Source organism: Lampetra planeri, chromosome 3, assembly GCF_965212315.1.
Source record: "Lampetra planeri chromosome 3, kcLamPlan1.2.h2, whole genome shotgun sequence".
In the NCBI taxonomy this organism is placed as follows: Eukaryota; Metazoa; Chordata; class Hyperoartia; order Petromyzontiformes; family Petromyzontidae; genus Lampetra; species Lampetra planeri.
The window spans coordinates 7,004,768-7,026,866 of record NC_136109.1 but is presented as its reverse complement, the minus strand read 5'-3'; the positions used below and the strand labels follow the sequence as shown (position 1 = coordinate 7,026,866).

Genomic DNA, 22,099 nt, shown 5'->3' with positions numbered 1-22,099 from the left:
GTTGGCGTGACTACGCAGCCGTGTGAGAGGAGAATCGTCCTTGTACGATATTTGTGTTGACGTGCACGCGCGAGTGGGGGAGGGGACGAGTCGTCGTGTCGGCGTGTGCCCCGCTTGCGTGCGCTCGTTACTTGCGTAAGCTCTCGGCGTGCGTAATCGGCGTACCCCAGGTGCGTGATCGTAACGTGAGCGGCCAGCGCGGCGCAGAGCGGCGCAAGAGTGGGTATCGCGTGTGGAGCTGTATGCGTGTGTGCGCGCACGTTCACGACGTGTGTAACACAGGTGCGCGATCCTAACGTGAGTGGTCAGTGTTGGGTGAGTGCCGTGCAGAGCTGTGTGTGGGTGTGCGCGTACGTGGTTATCCATGCCTGCTACGCGGACCCGCGGTGGAGGGGAATCCTCGGGTGACGGCTCCCACACCCTGGGTGAGGAGCCTAGCGGCGGTTCGCTTAGCAGCGGGGGGGCGATTGATGATGTTAGTCCGGCCGTTAGTATTATCGAGGGAGGGATCTCGGGGGCTAGCGACCCCCACAAAACCATATTGTGCTAGGTCACAAACAAAAGAAAGTGACTGTAAAACTACAAGTATGTGAATAATTATCACGGTGAAGTCATGTATGTACGTCGGACGTTCAAAGGAGGCCAATATCATCGTTCTACACATCGCCAAGACCCGACCACACCTGGCCAGTCACCAGCTGCATCAACCACCTGGCTGCCATACCGTCATCCATAAAGCTGCCATCTTTGCTTGTCAGGAGACATTGTGTGCGAACGGCATTAAAACAAAAACATATTAACTTCAGTCACCAGTCAGAAGCTTCCTACACTTCTGCCGTGTCGCCTCAACTGTGGTGTACGAGGCCATCTGCATACAGACTGTACATTGAAATAAATACGAATTCACAATTATCACCCCCTGACATACTTAACCAATCATCACGATTTCATTATCACATATTATATTGACATTCAGCGGAACGTAGAAACTAACGAGTGCGTGGCGCCAATGATATTCTGAATTTACTATACACCAACAACATTAAGTGTGCTTCATACTGAGAAAAATGGCGGCAGCTGGCAGCAATAGTCATCTGCTCAATCCCTAATTTCCCTCCTCCATCCCTTTACCTCCTCTACATTACCTCCTTGTCTCTTCCCCTGCCATCTTCCCATTCACCACCACTATATTTTAGGCATACAATTTCTTAATTGTTTTTGTGATGTCCGTGTTTTGGTTTCTTTGGAGGCACCGCTCTTGTACCTGCTGCCTGCCCCTGCTCCAACTGGCACATCCATTTGGTAGCCCGGGTTATTCACTCTGGTGCAGCATCGCTCGCGCTGCGCGGCTTACCCGTTATCCCGTGCGACCGGTGGGTTGCTCCGTCACCCACATCCGGTGGCTCCTTCGGTGGGCCATGCAACCTTCGGGGGGGGGGGGGGGGGGGGGGCTTTGGCTGCCCGAGGTCATCGGGGCTTTGTGCGGTCCCCGAGATGGAAGGGACCTGCAGCCGGGATCTTTCCGGGGGAGTCTTTCACCGTGTCGGCGTGCGGAGCGTGTTGGGGAGCACTCCGCGATCTTCCTCGTCGCGAGCTTGGCCCGGAATTCTGCTAAATTGCAGGGAAGTGGACGTCGTCGACGGAGAGACTCGATCGCGGAGGCCCCTTTCCCTCGCCTGCCCCCCCCCCCCCCGGCCGACCCCCCTTGTCTTCCCAATGAGATGCCTCAACACTTCTTCACCCCCCAGATTTCCGTTGCTCTCCAGCTACGACCAGGCCTACCCCAATACCCTCCTGATGACTCCTGCCGGTTCTGATGTCACTAAAATTACACCACCACTTTTAATAACCCCATTCTTCATCTCAAACTGCTATCTTACATACAATTTTATAATAGCTGTAAAGCACCTTGGAAATGGCGCAATATAAATTTCAACAAGATATCTTGAAAGCTGATTGCATTTGTTGAATTATGTGCCTTGTAATAATCATAGCGTGTACTGGGCGATACCTTTTTTAACCCGAATTCTGAGTTGTCATTGATTTGTTTTATTTGTGTGACAGGACCATCCACAACTTTAAAGCTTTGGCTCAAGTGTTGGGATATCAAAATAATTTACTATTCTGTAATGATCACAATCACTACGTTGTTTCTATTGTGTTGTAAAAAAAAATGAAAATTTAAAATGGTGATTGTGGAATGGTAATGTATTCAAATGTTAATTAAATGCGTTTTGTTAATGCATAATTATTGCGCGTAAATTAATGATTGATTGGTATGCATCTTCTTATTTAAAACAGTGAATTCAATTAAACAATAGATTTTCGCATTAATTACAAGTTATTATTGGTTTTCACGTTGTCGAGGGGTGTGTGTTATCAATCGTGATAATATCAATGATTCTCGCCTTAACATGTACTGATTATAACTTAATAAATGTGTAATTATGTCAGGTCAGGATACAGTTCTCGTAATTGAGAGATATGATGCATGAGTTAAGAAAGAAGCACTCGATCCTTCTTAATGTAAGTGTAGTGGATTCAATTCAGGTGCACACTGGAACTTTGGGAGGCAACACTATTTATTCTTAACACAACTCTTAACATAGGGTGGTGACCACCGACCTATCCTCGCTAACACACACCATCACTCGCTAACACTGACGCTCTCATACGACTCGCGTGGCCAAGCCAGGAGGGCTACTGGTTGGCCACGCTCAATTGAGGCTTGATTCTTCTTCTTCACGCGGTGTCTTCACGAGGCATCTTCATCCCTGACCCGAGCCGCCCCGCACCAGGTGCGGAGCCCGCTTATATCCGCCTCGGCGTGCTCGGGCCACGCCCACCTTCTCGAATCCTCGAGAAGGCTCAGAACCCTGGCCGCGCGACCCCCAAGATCCCCCTGGGGTCCCCGGCCCCCACCTTTATCCGGTCACGTGTCCGGCCGGGTTCATACAGAGTGCCATGGCCTGACACAACCCCCGTGGCACTGGCGACAGCCTCCCGGCTCCCCGACTCGGCCGTCATTCCAATATACCCGACGCAGTGACGTCATGTGTGTACAGGCTCACAGTAGTGACACTACAAGTCACTACATAAGCAACTGTAATATGAACTTACATTGACAACTGAAACTACTTATCAGAATAGAACTACAGTACCCATGCAAATATACGTACTCGTAGATCTGTACTAAATGATAATAAAAGCATCAACGATTGTATGATAAGATTATGCGATTTTAAAGAAAAAAACAAGGCTCACGATTCAAAACAACAGTGTTTATGCAAGCATACGTGTTCATAAAATGTTTACCAAATAGTTTGAAAATCATCAACTATCGAATTTCAAGATTATGCAAGTAAAATAAATCTCATACATATTTAAAAAAGCAATATTCATATAGAAATCCGTGACGTAGAGTGGATGTGTGTCAGGGTGGCAATCATGAGCAAGGTTAACCGGTTATGATGTGTAGCTTGGTGTGAGTTTGTTCACGTGTGTTTCTCGTATGAGGTGGCGTCACCAACTGTAAGCAGTATGCTCACATGATGGGTGCAAGTGATAGTGGGTGTTCATCTTTTGTTTTCACTGTACCCGAAAATACTTCCAGTCCCACAAGGGAGTGTTGATCGGTAGGCTTGGTCCACTGCGAGAGTGTGCTGCGACCACGCTGCTTGCTGTCTATACTCAGGGGCAAGGTAAGGTAAAAGGTAAAAACAATGAGCCTACCTTTACCCTACCGTTTACCTTACCACAATACAATCACTCTACCCTACCTTTTACCCTTTAGCAGGTAAGGTTAAAGGTAAAAAGCAATGAGGCTACCTTTACCCTACCTTTACCCCGTACAAATTACCCGATTACAGGGTAATTACTGGGGCACTACACATGAAAAAGGTTTATAGTGGTAAATGCTAGGTAGAGCGCTTTATACATATAGAATACTCTCGATTCCAATTTTACACGCTTTCTTTGAACTCACTCTGTCTGTTGTTGTTGTCGTTGTTGTATCCTGAAATCTTGTAACTCAATTTTAACCCACTTCCCAATGTGGTATCGACTGCAAACTTGGCATACTTATGTCATACTGATGATAACACTATATTCTATCATAAAAAATATGTTTTTAAACATTCTTTTTTATATGTTATGTTTCGGCTTGGGTCTAATTGTCCACGGTCAACTGACGTTGGCTGTATTTGGCCACGGTCCCTTACGTGATGGTAAGCTGCGGGGCCACGGACTGCGCCACGGAGCTTTTAGCGGTAAACAAGGTGCCGTATTTACCGGGTAATACTTTGTGCTACCTTTACCCTACCGGATAATTCTTCCGAGCGACATTTACCCTACCCTTTACCTTACCCCTTGGCATGTCGACACCTTTACCCTTTACCTTTTACCCGGTAAAAAGGGTAAATTACCTTACCTTGCCGAGGCCTACTTGGTCCACAGCTGAAGTGCGCTCGCGGCTCTCGAGTCCGCATGCTGCCAGTCAGCCGTTAGCTCTGCCATGTGTTTGCAGGTTGTTTGTACGCCAGGCTCCATCTGTAGCTGGAGCATGCTGCGGCCACGCTGGCCCAGCACGCTTCGATGCTTTTATCAGCCTTAGGAGTGGCTTGGTTTGCGAGCACCCTTGGTTGCTCCCTCCAGGAGGTCTCACGCTGAACAGCAGACTGTACGTGACAATGCTTACACACTCCCAGCCTCTTCACATGTCACCCAATGTCAGTCAGTGGTTAGCTCAACCACCAACAGAACTTCCCAGCCTGTAGCTTGGGCAGTATTTCTGTCTACGCACTCAATACTGACATGTACCTCAAATCTCAACATGGGGAAGTTGCTTTGTGCCACCACGGGCGTTTTGCCAACAATTCCCTTCCACCTCTCAGCTTCCAACAGTACTATATCGATAACTCTTTCACACCACAATAGCACGACGAAGAGCTGCATAAGACACCTTGCCACGAATGGGCGCTTATCCGAAATTTTCCTCAACCACGTAACTTTATCGTAACACTACATTTCGAAGTCCTCGACTCTGCAAGACTTAACACATAAAGAGAAATACAAAAGCAAAACTTTCAGGGATACTTAAGAGTCTTCCTTAGTAAGAACTCAACTTTTTAGCTAGAAATGAGAGCTAATTCCCAGAGTGCCTCTGCAAGACTGATTTGTATGATTTTGTATGCTGATATATATGAATTTATAACTTATTTAATGTATTAAGACACACTAAAGCCTGAAGCTCCTTCCACCTTTGCACATGTGGTACATTCATCGGATCCGCAGTAGTACATCCCTGGTTTGGCTCCATAAACATCTTGGCACCTGATGTCTTAACCCCTATTATACTCCCTTTGGAGGTCATCCCAAGACATGTGTGAAAACAGACTCACTTAATTGCCCCTTGTGATGTCTGTCGACTCATAAGAGTTAGCCAACTCATAAAAGTTAGCCAACATGTGTGTGTGTGTCACACATGTGTGTGTGTCACATCTATGTGTCTGTTTAATTGTGAAACGGCCTTCCTTTCTTCCCCTGGATATCCATGGCTGTGTTTGTCCCCTTTCCTATTGAGCCTGATTTGTTGAGTTTTATTCCCATTTACAATTAATAGAGTGGCAGTTATCTGAACTGGTCCTGGTGCAGCATATAAAGATCACCACTAGGAAGACAAAGGCGGTCAGACACAGCTCTAGTTTTACCCCTTGAATACATAATATTTTTGGCATCATTAGTATTATATATATTGTTGTAAATGATCCTGAGGTTCAATATTTCAATGCTTCCATAATTCATTATCAAGTTTCATATGCTTAGCCCAGACCTCATGGCAATTATGTATGGATAAATGGATGTTAATGAAACATGCAACTAATCATATTCAAAACCTCCTTACTCGGTGCTATATTATCATGTGACGATATATATTATATCATTGGATTACCATATAGTACCCCGAAGTTTAAGATTATTCATATTCGGTCATTTTGAACGTTAAAAGTTTCCAGACATTATGGTTTGTTAATCCAGAAAATCGTTGAAACGGCAAATTACATTATTGTCTCTTTGCTCTGTATTTGTGCTCAGGTGGGCAGCGGGTTTATGGTGTTTTGCCATGGGTCCTCCCTTTCGCATCGTGTTCTGCTCTGTTCATTGGAGATGGCTGATGCCAGACCCGACCCGTGAATATCTCTCAGAAAATATTCTGGTTCACTCCTTGCCCAAGCAATGGTTACCTCCTCTGCCATTAACCTGTTCTCAAACTTCTAATTTGAATGGTAATTAGTATGCCCCTCATGGTTCTCCTCAACTCTCAGAATACAATTAATACACATATGTCTACAAGGAGCTATGACATTCAAAACAGACAATATCAAACTACAGATGATATAGTGACATAGAATGGGTCACTCGGGCGTGTAGCACTGTTTACTGGTAGAGAGCGGGATCGTGGGTGTAGTAGCCCAGGTCTACCAGCAGGGCAGGTGAAGTGTGCCACTCGAGCGCGTAGTGCCAGTTGCTGGCAGAAAATGATAATTATTTGATTAAACGTATGTTATGCACAAAAAGCGGATACATTCCTAACGCATCATTTGAATTTGGAATGATCGAAATGTTAATTTTATGCCAAAAATAAGCTAGCTTTGCGAAATGTGAGGATCGAACTCACGAACCTTCAGATTATGAGACTGACGTGCTACCTACTGCGCTAATGAGGCTGATATTTTATTATTTTTATTCAAATTGGAGTATCTCAAATATTGGGATATCAATTGGAAGGTATAAAGAGGCACAACAATAATAGGATAAGTTATGCAAAAAAGCGGATAAATTCCACACTCATCATTTAAATTAGGAAATATTATCTAAATGTTAATTGTATGCCAAAAATAAGCTACCTTTGACCCCATGTGAGGATCGAATTTCACGACATTCAGATCATGAGATTGACGCGCCAAACTGTGCTCATGACGCTGAAACTATGGCACTACCGACTGCTCTAATGAGGCTGATGTTTGATCAGTTTTGTTCAAATTTCGATATCTCAAATATTGGGATTCAATTGGAAGGTATAGAGGCACAACAATAAGAGGATAGGTAGTTGATGACACGTATTTTATGCATAAATAGCGGATCAATTCTTAACACATAGTTTCAAGTTGGAATTCATATCTAAATGTACATTTTATGCCAAGAAAAAAATACTTTGCCCCATGTGAGGATCAAACTCACGACCTTCAGATTATGAGACTGACGCGCTACCTACTGCGCTAATGAGGCTGATTTTTATTGGTTTTGTTGTAAATTGGAATATCTCAAATATTGGCATTCAATTGGAAGGTATAAAGAGGCGCAACAAACACGTTCCTTCGGAGTGGGCTGGTAGGAACTTGGTTGGACAGCGCATTCATGCGATCCGAGTCACGCGGCACAAGCTGCGTGGGGCTGTGCGTCACGTGGTGCTGAGCCAGCCCGAAGCACTCTATGAATTACAAATCGAGGGCGTAGCTGTGCACGACAGACAGCCAGACAAATAATCCCTGGTGGGCAGTGTGGAACTGTTGTTCCTACCTGTATAAGAGGATAAGTATTTGATTAAACGTATGTTATGCACAAAAAGCGGATCAATTCCACACGCATCATTTGAATTTGGAATTATCGAAATGTTAATTTTATGCCAAAAATAAGCTAATTTTGACTCATGTGAGGATCGAACTCACGACCTTCAGATTATGAGACTGACGCACTACCTACTGCGCTAATGAGGCTGATATTTTATAATTTTTTATTCTAATTGGAGTATCTCAAATATTGGTAATCAATTGGAAGTTATAAAGAGGCACAACAATAAGAGGATAAGTTATTGATGAAACGTATGTTATGCACAAAAAGCGGATCAATTCCACACGCATCATTTGAATTTGGAATTATCTAAATGTTAATTTAATGCCAAAAATAAGCTAACTTTGACGCTATATGAGGATCGAACTTCACGACATTCAGATTATGAGACTGACGCGCTACCGACTTCGCTAATGAGGCTGATATCTTATTAGCTTTGTTCTGATTGGAACATCTTAAATATGGGCATTCAATTGGAATGTATACAGAGGAACAACAATAAGAGGATAGTATTTTATGAAACGTATGTAATGCACAAAAAGCGGATCAATTCCACACGCATAATTTGAAGTTGGTATTATATGAATATATATTATGCCAAGAAAAAAATACTTTGATAGTTTTTATTTTTTTACTCTTTCATCTGGTGACAAAACTGACATATTTTTTTACAAGGAGTCATGTTTGCATTGACCACAATACCTGCGGTCAGAATGCAAACAAAATACATTTGCCTCATGTGAGGATCGAACTAACAACCTTCCGATTATTAAGCTAAGACAATTCCTACTGCTCTAATGAGACTGATGTTAGATCAGTTTTATTCTAATTAGGATATCTCAAATATTGGGATTCAATTTGAAGGAATAAAGAGGCACAACAATAAGAGGATAGGTAGTTGATGACACGTATTTTATGCATAAATAGCGGATCAATTCTTAACAAATAGTTTCAAATTGGAATTCATATCTTAATGTACATTTTATGCCAAGAAAAAAATACTTTGCCCCATATGAGGATCGAACTCACGACCTTCAGATTATGAGACTGACGCGCTACCTACTGCGCTAATGAGGCTGATATTTTATAATTTTTTATTCTAATTGGAGTATCTCAAATATTGGTAATCAATTGGAAGTTACAAAGAGGCACAACAATAAGAGGATAACTTATTGATGAAACGTATGTTATGCACAAAAAGCGGATCAATTCCACACGCATCATTTGAAGTGGGAATTAATATCTAAATGTACATTTTATGCCAAGAAAACAATAATTTGTCCCATGCGAGGATCGAACTCACGACCCTCTGATGATGAAACTGACGCACTACCTACTGCGCTAAAGAGGCTGATTGTTTCTAGCTTTGTTCTAATTGGAATGTCTCATATATTGGCATTCAATTGGAAGGTATAAAGAGGCACAACAAACACGTTCCTTCAGAGTGGGCTGGTCGGAACTTGGTTGGACAGCGCATTCGTGCGATCCGTGTCACGCGGCGCAAGCTGCGTAGGGCGGCGCGTCACGTGGTGCTGAGCCCGGCCGAAGTACTCTATAAATTACAAATCGAGGGCGTGGCTATGCACGACAACACTGACAGACAAATATTCCCTGGTGGGCAGTGTGGAACTGTTGTTCCGACCTGTATAAAATGAAAAGTATTTGATGAAACGTATGCTATGCACAAAAAGCGGATCAATTCCTAACGCATCATTTGAATTTGGAATTAATAACTAAATGTACATTTTATGCCAAGAAAACAATACTTTGCCCCATGTGAGGATTAAACTCACGACCTTCAGATTATGAGACTGACGCGCTACCTACTGCGCTAATAAGGCTGATATTTTATTATTTTTATTCAAATTGGAGTATCTCAAATATTGGGATATCAATTTGAAGGTATAAAGAGGCACAACAATAAGAGGATACGTAATTGATGAAACGTATGTTATGCAAAAAAGCGAATCAATTCCACACTCATCATTTTAATTAGGAAATATTATCTAAATGTTAATTGTATGCCAAAAATAAGCTACCTTTGACCCTTATTCTTAGGTTTTTTCGGTAAAGTCACGTAGGTAAAACATTAAAATTAATAAAAGTAAAATAAAATAAAAATCACGACGTTTCGGAGGCAACACAAGCTTCCGTCTTCAGGTGGAACCGTCACAGCCACGACAGCTGTATCAAGTAAATGAGAGCCTCACCTTACTATATGAATAATAAAAAGTGTGCTGTACTTGGCCCTTCCCCCCTCTCCAACCATTTTATAAACGGAGTGGTAGCTCCTGCAATCTCTCATTTACTTGATACAGCTGTCGTGGCTGTGACGGTTCCACCTGAAGACGGAAGCTTGTGTTGCCTCCAAAACGTCGTGATTTTTATTTTATTTTACTTTTATTAATTTTAATGTTTTACCTACGTGACTTTACCGAAAAAACCTAAGAATATGAATCCTTGCAGTCACGAAAGCTTCAAATCTAGAATACCTTTGACCCCATGTGAGGATCGAACTTCACGACATTCAGATCATGAGATTGACGCGCCAAACTGTGCTCATGACGCTGAAACTATGGCACTACCGACTGCTCTAATGAGGCTGATGTTCGGTCAGTTTTATTCTTATTGGTATATCTCAAATATTGGGATTCAAGTGGAAGGTATAAAGAGGCACAACAATACGAGGATAGGTAGTTGATGACACGTATTTAATGCACAAAAAGCAGATCAATTCCTTACGCATAATTTGAAGTTGGAATTAATATCTACCTGTACATTTTATGCCAAGAAAAAAATACGTTGCCCCATGTGAGGAACGAACTCACGACCTTCAGATTATGAGACTGACGCGCTACCTACTGCGCTAATGAGGGTGATATTTGATTAGTTTTGTTCTAATTGTAATATCTCAAATATTGGCATTCAATTGGAAGGTATAAAGATGCACAACAAACACGTGCCTTCGGAGTGGGCAGGTAGGAACTTGGTTGGACAGCGCATTCGTGCGATCTGTGTCATGCTGCGCGTCACTTGGTGCTGAGCCCGCCTGAAGCGCTCTATGAAATACAAATCGAGGCCATGGCTATGCACGACAGACAGACAGACAAATGATCCCTGGTGGGCAGTGTGGAACTGTTGTTCCGACCTGTTTCAGAGGATAAGTATTTGATGAAACGTATGTTATGAACAAAAATCGAATCAATTCCACACGCACAATTTGAAGTTGTTAATATATAAATGTATATATTATGCCAAGAATAAAATACGTTTGATTATTGTTTTTTTTACCCTTTTATCTGGCAACAAAACTAACAATTCTTTTTACAAGGAGTCATGTTTGCATTGACCACAAATACCTGCGGTCGGAATGCAAACAAAATACGTTTTCCTCATGTGAGGATCAAACTAACCACCATCAGATTATGAAACTAAGGCACTACCTACTGCTCTAATGAGGCTGATGTGAGATCAGTTCTATTCTAATTGGGATATCTCAAATATTGGGATTCAATTGGAAGGTATAAAAAGGAACAACAATAAAAGGATATGTAGTTAATGACACGTATTTTATGCATAAAAAGCGGATCAATTTCTAACGCATAATTTGAAGTTGGAATTAATATCTAAATGTACATTTTACACAAAGAAAAAAACACTTTGCCCCATGTGAGGACCGAACTCACGACCTTCAGATTATGAGACTGACGCGCTACCTACTGCGCTAATGAGGCTGATATTTTATGAGTTTTGTTCCAATTGGAAAATCTCAAATATTGGCATTCAATTGGAAGATATGAAGAGGCACAACAAACACGTGCCTTCGGAGTGGGCAGGTAGGAACTTGGTTGGACAGCGCATTCGTGCGATCTGTGTCATGCTGCGCGTCACTTGGTGCTGACCCCGCCCGAAGCGCTCTATGAAATACAAATCGAGGGCATGGCTATGCACGACAGACAGACAGACAGACAAATGATCCCTGGTGGGCAGTGTGGAACTGTTGTTCCGACCTGTTTCAGAGGATAAGTATTTGATGAAACGTATGTTATGAACAAAAAAAGGATCAATTCCACACGCACAATTTGAAGTTGTTATTATATAAATGTATATATTATGCCAATAATAAAATACGTTTGATTATTGGTTTTTTTACCCTTTTATCTGGCAACAAAACTGACTATTCTTTTTACAAGGAGTCATGTTTGCATTGACCACAAATACCTGCGGTCGGAATGCAAACAACATACGTTTTCCTCATGTGAGGATCAAACTAATCACCATCAGATTATGAAACTAAGGCACTACCTACTGCTCTAATGAGGCTGATGTGAGATCAGTTCTATTCTAATTGGGATATCTCAAATATTGGGATTCAATTGGAAGGTATAAAAAGGAACAACAATGAAAGGATATGTAGTTAATGACACATATTTTATGCATAAAAAGCGGATCAATTCCACACGCACAATTTGAAGTTGTTAATATATAAATGTATATATTATGCCAAGAATAAAATACGTTTGATTATTGTTTTTTTTACCCTTTTATCTGGCAACAAAACTAACAATTCTTTTTACAAGGAGTCATGTTTGCATTGACCACAAATACCTGCGGTCGGAATGCAAACAAAATACGTTTTCCTCATGTGAGGATCAAACTAACCACCATCAGATTATGAAACTAAGGCACTACCTACTGCTCTAATGAGGCTGATGTGAGATCAGTTCTATTCTAATTGGGATATCTCAAATATTGGGATTCAATTGGAAGGTATAAAAAGGAACAACAATAAAAGGATATGTAGTTAATGACACGTATTTTATGCATAAAAAGCGGATCAATTCCTAACGCATAATTTGAAGTTGGAATTGATATCTAAATGTACATTTTACACAAAGAAAAAAACACTTTGCCCCATGTGAGGATCGAACTCACGACCTTCAGATTATGAGACTGACGCGCTACCTACTGCGCTAATGAGGCTGATATTTTATGAGGTTTGTTCCAATTGGAATATCTCAAATATTGGCATTCAATTGGAAGATATGAAGAGGCACAACAAACACGTGCCTTCGGAGTGGGCAGGTAGGAACTTGGTTGGACAGCGCATTCGTGCGATCTGTGTCATGCTGCGCGTCACTTGGTGCTGACCCCGCCCGAAGCGCTCTATGAAATACAAATCGAGGGCATGGCTATGCACGACAGACAGACAGACAAATGATCCCTGGTGGGCAGTGTGGAACTGTTGCTCCGACCTGTTTCAGAGGATAAGTATTTGATGAAACGTATGTTATGAACAAAAAAAGGATCAATTCCACACGCACAATTTGAAGTTGTTATTATATAAATGTATATATTATGCCAAGAATAAAATACGTTTGATTATTGTTTTTTTTACCCTTTTATCTGGCAACAAAACTGACAATTCTTTTTACAAGGAGTCATGTTTGCATTGACCACAAATACCTGCGGTCGGAATGCAAACAAAATACGTTTTCCTCATGTGAGGATCAAACTAACCACCATCAGATTATGAAACTAAGGCACTACCTACTGCTCTAATGAGGCTGATGTGAGATCAGTTCTATTCTAATTGGGATATCTCAAATATTGGGATTCAATTGGAAGGTATAAAAAGGAACAACAATGAAAGGATATGTAGTTAATGACACATATTTTATGCATAAAAAGCGGATCAATTCCACACGCACAATTTGAAGTTGTTAATATATAAATGTATATATTATGCCAAGAATAAAATACGTTTGATTATTGTTTTTTTTACCCTTTTATCTGGCAACAAAACTAACAATTCTTTTTACAAGGAGTCATGTTTGCATTGACCACAAATACCTGCGGTCGGAATGCAAACAAAATACGTTTTCCTCATGTGAGGATCAAACTAACCACCATCAGATTATGAAACTAAGGCACTACCTACTGCTCTAATGAGGCTGATGTGAGATCAGTTCTATTCTAATTGGGATATCTCAAATATTGGGATTCAATTGGAAGGTATAAAAAGGAACAACAATAAAAGGATATGTAGTTAATGACACGTATTTTATGCATAAAAAGCGGATCAATTCCTAACGCATAATTTGAAGTTGGAATTGATATCTAAATGTACATTTTACACAAAGAAAAAAACACTTTGCCCCATGTGAGGATCGAACTCACGACCTTCAGATTATGAGACTGACGCGCTACCTACTGCTCTAATGAGGCTGATGTGAGATCAGTTCTATTCTAATTGGAATATCTCAAATATTGGCATTCAATTGGAAGATATGAAGAGGCACAACAAACACGTGCCTTCGGAGTGGGCAGGTAGGAACTTGGTTGGACAGCGCATTCGTGCGATCTGTGTCATGCTGCGCGTCACTTGGTGCTGACCCCGCCCGAAGCGCTCTATGAAATACAAATCGAGGGCATGGCTATGCACGACAGACAGACAGACAAATGATCCCTGGTGGGCAGTGTGGAACTGTTGCTCCGACCTGTTTCAGAGGATAAGTATTTGATGAAACGTATGTTATGAACAAAAAAAGGATCAATTCCACACGCACAATTTGAAGTTGTTATTATATAAATGTATATATTATGCCAAGAATAAAATACGTTTGATTATTGTTTTTTTTACCCTTTTATCTGGCAACAAAACTGACAATTCTTTTTACAAGGAGTCATGTTTGCATTGACCACAAATACCTGCGGTCGGAATGCAAACAAAATACGTTTTCCTCATGTGAGGATCAAACTAACCACCATCAGATTATGAAACTAAGGCACTACCTACTGCTCTAATGAGGCTGATGTGAGATCAGTTCTATTCTAATTGGGATATCTCAAATATTGGGATTCAATTGGAAGGTATAAAAAGGAACAACAATAAAAGGATATGTAGTTAATGACACGTCTTTTATGCATAAAAAGCGGATCAATTCCTAACGCATAATTTGGAGTTGGATTTTATATCTAAATGTACATTTTATGCCAAGAAAAAAAATTACTTTGCCCCATGTGAGGATCAAACTCACAACATTCAGATCGTGAGACTGACGCGCCACACTGTGCTAATGACGTTGAAACTAAGGCACTACCTACTGCTCTAATGAGGCTGATGTTATATCAGTTTTATTCTAATTGGGATATCTCAAATATTGGAATTAAATTGGAAGGTACAAAGAGGCACAACAATAAGAAGGTAGGTTGTTGATGACACGTATTTTATGCACAAAAACGGATCAATTCCGAACGCATAATTTGAAGTTGGATTTTATATCTAAATTTACATTTTATGCCAAGAAAACAATTTTTTGCCCCATGTGAGGATCGAACTCACGACCTTCAGATTATGAGACTGTCGCGCTACCTACTGCGCTAATGAGGCTGATATTTTATTAGTTTTGTTCAAATTGGAATATCTCAAGTATTGGCATTCAATTGGAAGGCATATAGAGGCACAACAAAAAGAGGATCTGTAGTTGATGACACGTATGTTATGCACAAAAAGCGGATAAATTCCTGACGCATCATTTGAAGTTGGAATTCTTTTCTAAATGTAAATTTTATGCCAAGAATAAAAAAACTTTTCTCTATGTGACGATCGAACTTAGGACCTTAAGATAATGAGACTGACGCGCCACCTTCTGTGCTTATGTGGCTGATATTTTATCAATTTTGTTCTAATTGGGATATCTCAAATTTTGGGATTCAATTGGAAGGTATAAATAGGCACAACAATAAGAGGATAAGTAGTTGAGAAAACGTATGTTATGCAGAATAAGCGCATCAATTCCTAACGCATCATTTGAAGTTGGAATTAATGTCTAAATGTACATTTTATATAAAGAAAATAACACTTTGCCCCATGTGAGGATCGAACTCGCGACCTTTAGATTATGAGACTGACGCGCTACCTACTGCGCTAATGAGGCTGATGTTAGTGAAGTTTTGTCCTAAATGGAATATCTCAAATATTGGGATTCAATTGGAAGATATAAAGAGGCACAACAAACACGTGCCTTCGGAGTGGGCAGGTAGGAACTTGGTTGGACAGCGCATTCGTGCGATCCGTGTCATGTGGCGCGTCACTTGGTGCTGAGCCCACCCGAAGCGCTCTTTCAAATACAAATCGAGGGCATGGCTATGCACGACAGACAGACAGACAAATGATCCTTGGTGGGCAGTGTGGAACTCTTGTTCCGACCTGTTTCAGAGGATAAGTATTTGATGAAACGTATGTTATGTCCAAAAATCGGATCAATTCCACACGCACAATTTGAAGTTGGTATTATATCAATGTATATATTTTGCCAAGAATAAAATACGTTTGCCTCATGTGAGGATCGAACTAATGACATTCAGATTACGAATTTAAGCAACTACCTACTGCTCTAATGAGGCTGATGTTAGATCAGTTTTATTCTAATTGGGATATCTCAACTATTGGGATCCAAATGGAAGGTATAAAGATGCACAACAATAAGAGGATATGTAGTTAATGACACGTATTTTATGCATAAAAAGCGGATCAATTCCTAACGCATCATTTGAAGTTGGAATTAATATCTAAATGTACATTTTATATAAAGAAAATTACACCTTGCCCCATGTGAGGATCGAACTCACGAACTTCAGATTATGAGACTGACGCGCTACCTACTGCGCTAATGAGGCTGATGTTAGTGAAGTTTTGTCCTAAATGGAATATCTCAAATATTGGGATTCAATTGGAAGGTATAAAGAGGCACAACAATAAGAAGATAAGTATTTGATGAAACGTATATAATGCACAAAAATCGGATAAATTCCACACGCATAATTTGAAGTTGCTATTATGTAAATGTATATATTATGCCAAGAATAACATACGTTTGCCTCATGTGAGGATCGAACTAACGACATTCAGATTATGAAACTAAGGCACTACCTAATGCTCGAATGAGGCTGATGTGAGATCAGTTTTATTCTAATTGGAAAATCTCACATATTGGGAATCAATTGGAAGGTATAAAGATGCACAACAATAAGAGGATATGTAGTTAATGACACGTATTTTATGCATAAAAAGCGGATCAATTACTAACGCATCATTTGAAGTTGGAATTAATATCTGAATGTACATTTTATGTAAAGAAAATAACACTTTGCCCCATGTGAGCATCGAACTCACGACCTTCAGATTATGAGACTGACGCGCTACCTACTTCGCTAATGAGGCTGATATGTTATTAGTTTTGTTCTAATTGGAATATCTCAAATATTGGCATTCAATTGAAAGATATGAAGAGGCACAACAAACACGTGCCTTCGGAGTGGGCAGGTAGGAACTTGGTTGGACAGCGCATTCGTGCGATCTGTGTCATGCTGCGCGTCACTTGGTGCTGACCCCGCCCGAAGCGCTCTATGAAATACAAATCGAGGGCATGGCTATGCACGACAGACAGACAGACAGACAAATGATCCCTGGTGGGCAGTGTGGAACTGTTGTTCCGACCTGTTTCAGAGGATAAGTATTTGATGAAACGTATGTTATGAACAAAAAAAGGATCAATTCCACACGCACAATTTGAAGTTGTTATTATATAAATGTATATATTATGCCAATAATAAAATACGTTTGATTATTGGTTTTTTTACCCTTTTATCTGGCAACAAAACTGACTATTCTTTTTACAAGGAGTCATGTTTGCATTGACCACAAATACCTGCGGTCGGAATGCAAACAACATACGTTTTCCTCATGTGAGGATCAAACTAATCACCATCAGATTATGAAACTAAGGCACTACCTACTGCTCTAATGAGGCTGATGTTAGATCAGTTTTATTCTAATTGGGATATCTCAACTATTGGGATCCAAATGGAAGGTATAAAAAGGAACAACAATGAAAGGATATGTAGTTAATGACACATATTTTATGCATAAAAAGCGGATCAATTCCACACGCACAATTTGAAGTTGTTAATATATAAATGTATATATTATGCCAAGAATAAAATACGTTTGATTATTGTTTTTTTTACCCTTTTATCTGGCAACAAAACTAACAATTCTTTTTACAAGGAGTCATGTTTGCATTGACCACAAATACCTGCGGTCGGAATGCAAACAAAATACGTTTTCCTCATGTGAGGATCAAACTAACCACCATCAGATTATGAAACTAAGGCACTACCTACTGCTCTAATGAGGCTGATGTGAGATCAGTTCTATTCTAATTGGGATATCTCAAATATTGGGATTCAATTGGAAGGTATAAAAAGGAACAACAATAAAAGGATATGTAGTTAATGACACGTATTTTATGCATAAAAAGCGGATCAATTCCTAACGCATAATTTGAAGTTGGAATTGATATCTAAATGTACATTTTACACAAAGAAAAAAACACTTTGCCCCATGTGAGGATCGAACTCACGACCTTCAGATTATGAGACTGACGCGCTACCTACTGCGCTAATGAGGCTGATATTTTATGAGTTTTGTTCCAATTGGAATATCTCAAATATTGGCATTCAATTGGAAGATATGAAGAGGCACAACAAACACGTGCCTTCGGAGTGGGCAGGTAGGAACTTGGTTGGACAGCGCATTCGTGCGATCTGTGTCATGCTGCGCGTCACTTGGTGCTGACCCCGCCCGAAGCGCTCTATGAAATACAAATCGAGGGCATGGCTATGCACGACAGACAGACAGACAAATGATCCCTGGTGGGCAGTGTGGAACTGTTGCTCCGACCTGTTTCAGAGGATAAGTATTTGATGAAACGTATGTTATGAACAAAAAAAGGATCAATTCCACACGCACAATTTGAAGTTGTTATTATATAAATGTATATATTATGCCAAGAATAAAATACGTTTGATTATTGTTTTTTTTACCCTTTTATCTGGCAACAAAACTGACAATTCTTTTTACAAGGAGTCATGTTTGCATTGACCACAAATACCTGCGGTCGGAATGCAAACAAAATACGTTTTCCTCATGTGAGGATCAAACTAACCACCATCAGATTATGAAACTAAGGCACTACCTACTGCTCTAATGAGGCTGATGTGAGATCAGTTCTATTCTAATTGGGATATCTCAAATATTGGGATTCAATTGGAAGGTATAAAAAGGAACAACAATGAAAGGATATGTAGTTAATGACACATATTTTATGCATAAAAAGCGGATCAATTCCACACGCACAATTTGAAGTTGTTAATATATAAATGTATATATTATGCCAAGAATAAAATACGTTTGATTATTGTTTTTTTTACCCTTTTATCTGGCAACAAAACTAACAATTCTTTTTACAAGGAGTCATGTTTGCATTGACCACAAATACCTGCGGTCGGAATGCAAACAAAATACGTTTTCCTCATGTGAGGATCAAACTAACCACCATCAGATTATGAAACTAAGGCACTACCTACTGCTCTAATGAGGCTGATGTGAGATCAGTTCTATTCTAATTGGGATATCTCAAATATTGGGATTCAATTGGAAGGTATAAAAAGGAACAACAATAAAAGGATATGTAGTTAATGACACGTATTTTATGCATAAAAAGCGGATCAATTCCTAACGCATAATTTGAAGTTGGAATTGATATCTAAATGTACATTTTACACAAAGAAAAAAACACTTTGCCCCATGTGAGGATCGAACTCACGACCTTCAGATTATGAGACTGACGCGCTACCTACTGCGCTAATGAGGCTGATATTTTATGAGTTTTGTTCCAATTGGAATATCTCAAATATTGGCATTCAATTGGAAGATATGAAGAGGCACAACAAACACGTGCCTTCGGAGTGGGCAGGTAGGAACTTGGTTGGACAGCGCATTCGTGCGATCTGTGTCATGCTGCGCGTCACTTGGTGCTGACCCCGCCCGAAGCGCTCTATGAAATACAAATCGAGGGCATGGCTATGCACGACAGACAGACAGACAAATGATCTCTGGTGGGCAGTGTGGAACTGTTGCTCCGACCTGTTTCAGAGGATAAGTATTTGATGAAACGTATGTTATGAACAAAAAAAGGATCAATTCCACACGCACAATTTGAAGTTGTTATTATATAAATGTATATATTATGCCAAGAATAAAATACGTTTGATTATTGTTTTTTTTACCCTTTTATCTGGCAACAAAACTGACAATTCTTTTTACAAGGAGTCATGTTTGCATTGACCACAAATACCTGCGGTCGGAATGCAAACAAAATACGTTTTCCTCATGTGAGGATCAAACTAACCACCATCAGATTATGAAACTAAGGCACTACCTACTGCTCTAATGAGGCTGATGTGAGATCAGTTCTATTCTAATTGGGATATCTCAAATATTGGGATTCAATTGGAAGGTATAAAAAGGAACAACAATAAAAGGATATGTAGTTAATGACACGTATTTTATGCATAAAAAGCGGATCAATTCCTAACGCATAATTTGGAGTTTGATTTTATATCTAAATGTACATTTTATGCCAAGAAAAAAAATTACTTTGCCCCATGTGAGGATCAAACTCACAACATTCAGATCGTGAGACTGACGCGCCACACTGTGCTAATGACGTTGAAACTAAGGCACTACCTACTGCTCTAATGAGGCTGATGTTTAATCAGTTTTATTCTAATTGGGATATCTCAAATATTGGAATTAAATTGGAAGGTACAAAGAGGCACAACAATAAGAAGGTAGGTTGTTGATGACACGTATTTTATGCACAAAAACGGATCAATTCCGAACGCATAATTTGAAGTTGGATTTTATATCTAAATTTACATTTTATGCCAAGAAAACAATTTTTTGCCCCATGTGAGGATCGAACTCACGACCTTCAGATTATGAGACTGTCGCGCTACCTACTGCGCTAATGAGGCTGATATTTTATTAGTTTTGTTCAAATTGGAATATCTCAAGTATTGGCATTCAATTGGAAGGCATATAGAGGCACAACAAAAAGAGGATCTGTAGTTGATGACACGTATGTTATGCACAAAAAGCGGATAAATTCCTGACGCATCATTTGAAGTTGGAATTCTTTTCTAAATGTAAATTTTATGCCAAGAATAAAAAAACTTTTCTCTATGTGACGATCGAACTTAGGACCTTAAGATAATGAGACTGACGCGCCACCTTCTGTGCTTATGTGGCTGATATTTTATCAATTTTGTTCTAATTGGGATATCTCAAATTTTGGGATTCAATTGGAAGGTATAAATAGGCACAACAATAAGAGGATAAGTAGTTGAGAAAACGTATGTTATGCAGAATAAGCGCATCAATTCCTAACGCATCATTTGAAGTTGGAATTAATGTCTAAATGTACATTTTATATAAAGAAAATAACACTTTGCCCCATGTGAGGATCGAACTCGCGACCTTTAGATTATGAGACTGACGCGCTACCTACTGCGCTAATGAGGCTGATGTTAGTGAAGTTTTGTCCTAAATGGAATATCTCAAATATTGGGATTCAATTGGAAGATATAAAGAGGCACAACAAACACGTGCCTTCGGAGTGGGCAGGTAGGAACTTGGTTGGACAGCGCATTCGTGCGATCCGTGTCATGTGGCGCGTCACTTGGTGCTGAGCCCACCCGAAGCGCTCTTTCAAATACAAATCGAGGGCATGGCTATGCACGACAGACAGACAGACAAATGATCCTTGGTGGGCAGTGTGGAACTCTTGTTCCGACCTGTTTCAGAGGATAAGTATTTGATGAAACGTATGTTATGTCCAAAAATCGGATCAATTCCACACGCACAATTTGAAGTTGGTATTATATCAATGTATATATTTTGCCAAGAATAAAATACGTTTGCCTCATGTGAGGATCGAACTAATGACATTCAGATTATGAATTTAAGCAACTACCTACTGCTCTAATGAGGCTGATGTTAGATCAGTTTTATTCTAATTGGGATATCTCAACTATTGGGATCCAAATGGAAGGTATAAAGATGCACAACAATAAGAGGATATGTAGTTAATGACACGTATTTTATGCATAAAAAGCGGATCAATTCCTAACGCATCATTTGAAGTTGGAATTAATATCTAAATGTACATTTTATATAAAGAAAATTACACCTTGCCCCATGTGAGGATCGAACTCACGAACTTCAGATTATGAGACTGACGCGCTACCTACTGCGCTAATGAGGCTGATGTTAGTGAAGTTTTGTCCTAAATGGAATATCTCAAATATTGGGATTCAATTGGAAGGTATAAAGAGGCACAACAATAAGAAGATAAGTATTTGATGAAACGTATATAATGCACAAAAATCGGATAAATTCCACACGCATAATTTGAAGTTGGTATTATGTAAATGTATATATTATGCCAAGAATAACATACGTTTGCCTCATGTGAGGATCGAACTAACGACATTCAGATTATGAAACTAAGGCACTACCTAATGCTCGAATGAGGCTGATGTGAGATCAGTTTTATTCTAA

General features: G+C 40.0%; 17 non-coding genes across 17 annotated transcripts; all 17 read right to left on the bottom strand.

Moving 5' to 3' along the window:
* Window positions 1-7,214: 7,214 nt before the first annotated feature.
* On the bottom strand, window positions 7,215-7,287 carry TRNAM-CAU (transfer RNA methionine (anticodon CAU)). The gene has a single exon. It is a non-coding gene; the product is annotated as a tRNA-Met (tRNA).
* A 415-nt stretch (window positions 7,288-7,702) lies between these two features.
* TRNAM-CAU (transfer RNA methionine (anticodon CAU)) lies at window positions 7,703-7,775 on the bottom strand. The gene has a single exon. It is a non-coding gene; the product is annotated as a tRNA-Met (tRNA).
* Window positions 7,776-8,633: 858 nt separating this feature from the next.
* On the bottom strand, window positions 8,634-8,706 carry TRNAM-CAU (transfer RNA methionine (anticodon CAU)). The gene has a single exon. It is a non-coding gene; the product is annotated as a tRNA-Met (tRNA).
* Window positions 8,707-9,397: 691 nt separating this feature from the next.
* Window positions 9,398-9,470, bottom strand: TRNAM-CAU (transfer RNA methionine (anticodon CAU)). The gene has a single exon. It is a non-coding gene; the product is annotated as a tRNA-Met (tRNA).
* A 962-nt stretch (window positions 9,471-10,432) lies between these two features.
* TRNAM-CAU (transfer RNA methionine (anticodon CAU)) lies at window positions 10,433-10,505 on the bottom strand. The gene has a single exon. It is a non-coding gene; the product is annotated as a tRNA-Met (tRNA).
* Window positions 10,506-11,290: 785 nt separating this feature from the next.
* TRNAM-CAU (transfer RNA methionine (anticodon CAU)) lies at window positions 11,291-11,363 on the bottom strand. The gene has a single exon. It is a non-coding gene; the product is annotated as a tRNA-Met (tRNA).
* A 1,176-nt stretch (window positions 11,364-12,539) lies between these two features.
* TRNAM-CAU (transfer RNA methionine (anticodon CAU)) lies at window positions 12,540-12,612 on the bottom strand. The gene has a single exon. It is a non-coding gene; the product is annotated as a tRNA-Met (tRNA).
* Window positions 12,613-13,784: 1,172 nt separating this feature from the next.
* Window positions 13,785-13,857, bottom strand: TRNAM-CAU (transfer RNA methionine (anticodon CAU)). Its single transcript has one exon. It is a non-coding gene; the product is annotated as a tRNA-Met (tRNA).
* A 1,092-nt stretch (window positions 13,858-14,949) lies between these two features.
* On the bottom strand, window positions 14,950-15,022 carry TRNAM-CAU (transfer RNA methionine (anticodon CAU)). The gene has a single exon. It is a non-coding gene; the product is annotated as a tRNA-Met (tRNA).
* A 474-nt stretch (window positions 15,023-15,496) lies between these two features.
* On the bottom strand, window positions 15,497-15,569 carry TRNAM-CAU (transfer RNA methionine (anticodon CAU)). The gene has a single exon. It is a non-coding gene; the product is annotated as a tRNA-Met (tRNA).
* Window positions 15,570-16,238: 669 nt separating this feature from the next.
* Window positions 16,239-16,311, bottom strand: TRNAM-CAU (transfer RNA methionine (anticodon CAU)). The gene has a single exon. It is a non-coding gene; the product is annotated as a tRNA-Met (tRNA).
* A 471-nt stretch (window positions 16,312-16,782) lies between these two features.
* On the bottom strand, window positions 16,783-16,855 carry TRNAM-CAU (transfer RNA methionine (anticodon CAU)). Its single transcript has one exon. It is a non-coding gene; the product is annotated as a tRNA-Met (tRNA).
* A 1,176-nt stretch (window positions 16,856-18,031) lies between these two features.
* TRNAM-CAU (transfer RNA methionine (anticodon CAU)) lies at window positions 18,032-18,104 on the bottom strand. Its single transcript has one exon. It is a non-coding gene; the product is annotated as a tRNA-Met (tRNA).
* Window positions 18,105-19,276: 1,172 nt separating this feature from the next.
* TRNAM-CAU (transfer RNA methionine (anticodon CAU)) lies at window positions 19,277-19,349 on the bottom strand. The gene has a single exon. It is a non-coding gene; the product is annotated as a tRNA-Met (tRNA).
* A 1,092-nt stretch (window positions 19,350-20,441) lies between these two features.
* TRNAM-CAU (transfer RNA methionine (anticodon CAU)) lies at window positions 20,442-20,514 on the bottom strand. Its single transcript has one exon. It is a non-coding gene; the product is annotated as a tRNA-Met (tRNA).
* A 474-nt stretch (window positions 20,515-20,988) lies between these two features.
* TRNAM-CAU (transfer RNA methionine (anticodon CAU)) lies at window positions 20,989-21,061 on the bottom strand. The gene has a single exon. It is a non-coding gene; the product is annotated as a tRNA-Met (tRNA).
* A 669-nt stretch (window positions 21,062-21,730) lies between these two features.
* Window positions 21,731-21,803, bottom strand: TRNAM-CAU (transfer RNA methionine (anticodon CAU)). The gene has a single exon. It is a non-coding gene; the product is annotated as a tRNA-Met (tRNA).
* Between the last annotated feature and the right edge of the window lie 296 nt (window positions 21,804-22,099).